A 5502-nucleotide genomic window follows, 5' to 3' on the forward strand; every position below is an offset into this window, starting at 1 on the left:
GCTGCACTATTTGCACAGTAAATTTTCTTCTATATATACGAACGTTTGCGTTCGTTTATAATGCACACCTAAAAAACACTTCTCTTCTATTCTCTCTCTGTATCAGTGTTATTTCTTTCTACGGGTATAAAATTTTGCCCTTATTTAAATTCCTGCGATACAAATAAATTCCAGTTCTTTTTATAACAAAATTTAACTTATTGACACCCCTGTAACATGTAGTTATTATTAAATTGACTTCGGTAAAACAAAATGCTGCCTCCGCCACTGATTAAACCCATCATCTGGTTACAAATAATAATACTAACTGTGCTAAAAACTAAAAGACGACCCATTATATAGTTCTTTTTCCATTTGGTGCTAGCTATAATATATATTATGCAAAAAAATCCATTATCGAAGTACAAACTTCAAGTTTTTAGTGATATATTACTCGGTATCGTGAATTTTTTGTTTCTGACAATAGTAGAATATTATCATTCTAGGCAATTAGATCATCCGTCCACTTCACATATTATTCCCCCACGATTTGCTCTACGTACTGTTCCCTTTAATTATTCACTTTTGTTTTGTGTTCTTTCGGATTTACCCAACAAATTATACATTTTGGACGGTCCTCTCGGCTCAGCCAATCCGCCAATTATCAACAGCGGAACACAAAATCAACAAAGAAAAGCCATTTATTTTGATCGTTGTGGATTTTTATATCTTTTGTATCTATATGTTTATAGTTTAAAGTCATCTTCTGATCATGCATGTCTGTATGATCTTTGATATAGGCACGTAGCGAATTTAAATTCATATAAATTTCTCTCTTTCATATTGTTGAACATAGAAATAGTGTATCGTGTAAGTCTAGATTTATTCCCTTTATTCTTTTGGTTTATCTTATTACATATTTACATGTTTGAAGGGACAATAAGGACTGATCAGATTGATGAATTTAATTAACGCATTATTTCAAAAAATAAAAAGATCGATATATTGGTCCTGTTCCGAAAAGGTAAGTCTAGATGCTTAAAGACATATAATTGGTTTTTCGTACTTCAGTTCTTCTCATTACAGGAATTCAGCTCTTTAATTTGTGGAAAAATTGCTTCTTCAGTTTCAAGCAAATAAAAGAGAGAACATTCCGATTTAAACATAGCCCGGATCGTCTCTTGGAACATTCCAAAACAACCCAAAGTTGTACTTAGACACAGTTGGTTTTGTGATTTCGAGAGTTCTGTTAGAAATTAAAAATATAAGATAAATTTATTTTGTTTTAATTTTTCTAAAAATATTTTTGTTCATTTTTAAAAAACAAAGTTTAGTTTAAAATATTTATTTTTGGTTAAAGAAAAATAAAAGTTGTAAGTTTTAGTGACATAAAATATATTTTCTTATTTAATTATAATATTAAATTTATTTATTTAGTTATAATAACAAAAAACTATTTTATATATGTAACTATATTAATATATATACACATATATGTAGATGATGCATTGCATTAAGCTAGCTAACCAATATTCTCTCTCTCCAAACACTTTCTCTCTAATTTTCCGGCGAGAATAGTGTCTCCGGCCGATGGGATAGGCTCCCACAGCCTCCGTCGGTCCGGCTTTTGGTGTATTTCCTCTCCTTTTCTCTGTGTATTTTATCGTTTACTTTTTGATTCTGGGATGGAGAGACTCTTAAAGCTCTGCCGTCGCCAGCTTTTGTCTCTCGGGGGTGGAGGTATCCTATGCTCTGCGTCGCCGGCTTCGCCAAAAGTTCTACCGTCTTTCTCCTTTAAAAACAAAAGTGGGTGGTTTTGTGGTTCTCGGTTTTATTACCGATTAGTGGTTCATTCTGAGTTTCTGTGGAATTGGGAGGGTAAAGACTCTTCTAGCTGTGTTTGTTTTCTTAGGGCTTCGGGTGAGATCTCGACTGTCGATTGATGCTCTCCGAGGTTCGAAACACATGCGACGAAGGTGTATGTCTTGAAGATGGTGGGTTCGTTTGATCCTATTCCCGGCAGGTTTCCGATGGGTGTTGTTTAGTTCCGATGACGACTTAATCGGTGAAGACATGGAGGAGGAGTTATGCGTTCGACGCGTGTCCCTTCATTCTCTTCTTAGTGCACCTGGTGTTTACGTGTCCCTGGGTGGTGGTTTATGTTTTTTTTGGGCCTTTTGTTTAGGCCACGTCTGTGTTAGTTTGTTTATCTTTCTTAGTTGTTCGGACCTGTTCTAGGCTTTGTAACTCCTCTTTGTTTAATATTAATACTATCGGACGAAAAAAAAAATATATATACACATATATTTTTCTTAAATTGGGGGCCCCACAATGATAAGGAGTTTCACAAAACTTCCCTCAAACCAGCCCTGCTTATGGATTAGGTCATGGATGCATACATATATATATAAGTTAGGGGGTGTCCGCGCTTCGTGCGGAATATTGTTTTTATTATTGTTAAGAACATGGTTTTTTGGATAATATAATTATGTTGTCGTTTTTATTTGTTAAGATCATTATTTGGTGTTTTTAGTGTGTTATGTAGTAATAGATGATAGTTTAATATATTTTATGTTTGTTTTTTTGAATAATGTGTTGTTGTGTGTATAATACTTGTTAGTAGTGAAATGAGCATCTAATGTAAAAGAATATTGAATTTCAATAAATTTGTTGATTCTAAGATTAACGGTTTCAGCGTCAAAATTGTATTATATTTTTTCATATTTTTGAAAATTATAACTTTTAAGATGTTTTTTGCCCTCTTCTTATATTTTGACCTTGAGCCATCACTGTCTATGTATTTCGTTACCTTTCTGGTGTGCGGTGCTTCTCACCATCACCGGAAAAAGACTTACATCTTTCTCTTGTTCTTCATTGTCTTCTTCACCTGTGAGATTATATGGTATTTGTTGTAGATCGGATGTATGAGTTTTCAGTTTTTTGGTTGATTCTCACGGCATTGTAGATTGTTCCAGTCAATATTTACTGCTCCTCTTCTTTCTTAGATTTCAGCTTATGTTAGAAACTGCATCTTCTTGGTTGGGTCAGAGTTTAGTCGTTTTTGATGTTGTATTCCTCAACGTTGGCTTACCGTCAATAGTATCTGCTCATCTTGGTTTTCAAGATCTAATTTTTGGTGTTCTGACTTCTATGTTCTCTTTCATAGCTCGAGGACGGCTTCATAGTTTGCTGATTTTGTTTCGTCTCCCTTTCCCTCTCTATTCTCGCATCTCTTTGCAGCTTTCATCGCATCTCTGGTGGCTCTCCCTTTCACCATGTTTGCCACTCGAGGTTTGGATAATGTTTTCGTTCGTGCATGTTATATGGGCTTGGAATGTTATTTATGGTCTCAAGTTTAGTCTCTGATTTCTTGGTGGTTGTCTTCCATTCTCCTTCCCTCAAGTTGTTTCTTTTCTTTCCATGTTTCCTTTGTATAGGTGTGCGGAGTTAGTCTCCTTGAGCTTTGGTCCCTTCTATCTAGAGTTTTGTGGTTTTTCACTTGCATGGCCGTGTTGTATATTCTTGTTTAGTTTGTGAGGCGTTTCTTATCTTTTAGCTACTGATTGTGATTCCAGTGTTTTAGGCATGTATGTTCCTGCTTCTTGGTGGCTTTGGCCTTTTGATTATTATTCTCTTTCTGACCCGCTTTCTTGGTTATTTGCGTTGGTGCTCTAGTTTCTTATTCTTAGTTTGATTATCTTATGATATTAATAGTGAAATAAGTATATAATTTGTAAATGAAATAATAAATTAGTAAAAATAATAAAATGGTGAAAGTTTATGTTATTTTTAATTGTAAATAAATTAAATATTTTAAATCTATTTTTATTATTTTATTTATTTCTTGAATTTTAGAGACTAATAGTGTGAGAAGGATTAAATAGTACATAATTAGAAATTTATGGAACAAATTACAATAATCTAAAAGAAAAAAGATTTTTTTTTTAAAAAAATATATGAATACACATGTCAACAAACCCTTCTTCCACATGTCATAAGAAGAGAAAAAACCAATTTTATATATATAGATAGATAGATATATTTAGAAGTCAAGGTTAGACAAGTTTTTTTGTTTTGTAAATAAATCACAAATCTCTTTTTTAAAAGTGGGTATGTAAAAATATTGTTTTTCTCAAAGAAATATTTCTTATTTAAATTTTAAACTGTTACTATATTTCTGTCAAATCAATGTTAGCTAATCTTTAAAGTTGAATCCTTTAGTACAATAAATATTAAACAAAACCATGTAAAAGAGTATTCCAAGTGATATGAAACACGTGGATATCATATATGAAAAGGTCCATATTCTATAGAAAACTATAGATTCGCCCTCTCGCCAGTCGCCATTAGAGAAAAGAGTGTAGAGTCATGACATCTTACCATTAAGGCCTTAACAAATTTTGACGAAATTCACCAAACTCAGATTGCTTCCCATGCAAACTTTCTTCATCTTCTATGGAGTTTTTAATTTTGTCTTTCCATTTTCTTTCGTTATCATTTGCCACCAAAAAAATCACTGTGTATAATGTATGGAATAGTATACCAATTTTCTCTCTCTTATTTTATTCGCATTTACTCATCCAACCCATTATAAGAAAAAACACTTAAATTCGTCCATAGCACTTAAAAGATGAAATCAAGACAAATGATCCACAATTTTCTCACATTTTCCGGCAATTCTTGTTTTACATGTAAAATCATCTACATGGGATCCCAGCTACTGCGTTGGAGAGAGATAGACATGGGATCCCAGCTAGACATATATAGTAGTATATATTATGTTATCCATGGTAAACATATACATTTTCACTCAAGGTAGCTTTGCAAAACTAGCTTTTCTAAACAAAACAAGTTTTATTAATTATTTCATTGCTTGTATAATACAAGCATGTTCATTCATTTCAGGAGGATTACTTAAAAATAATTTATCTTCATTCCATAATTAACCGGAAGTCAATAGAACTCTGTGTTTTATCATCTATCAATAATTCCTTAACATAGTAGATACTAAAATATCATTTTAAAAAGAGAAATCATAGTTTGGAATAGAATGAAAAATAACGGTGTGATCAAGTAAATATTTGAATATAGCGGTGCGTCGTTGGACAAACTTTTATGGGCGCGTCTCGTTGAGAACGTACATGTATATAATATAACTATATATAATATGCATGTGATAAATTTAGAACATGACTTTCTGCGACGACATCAACCTGTAAGCCAAATAATTGACAAATGCATCAAAGAAACTACAATAATTAACGTGCCTATGGAAAAAACACTAACTCTATAATCTATATACGTAATGCTCCAAAACCTACCTACGTAAAGATACGCATATCGACGGTTATATAAACTGAGGTTTCAATATGATTAATTATAAACTAAGTTGGTGAAGTCATATATCGACGGTTTTAAAAATTTCAGGCAGAATTAATTCAATAATTTGTAAATACTTATAATACATGTCTGATGCGGCCAGTATCATGTATTTGTAGTAATAGTTTTCTGTTTATCTTCCAT

The sequence above is a fragment of the Brassica oleracea genome, chromosome C4 (genome assembly GCF_000695525.1).
Source record: "Brassica oleracea var. oleracea cultivar TO1000 chromosome C4, BOL, whole genome shotgun sequence".
NCBI lineage: Eukaryota > Viridiplantae > Streptophyta > Magnoliopsida > Brassicales > Brassicaceae > Brassica > Brassica oleracea.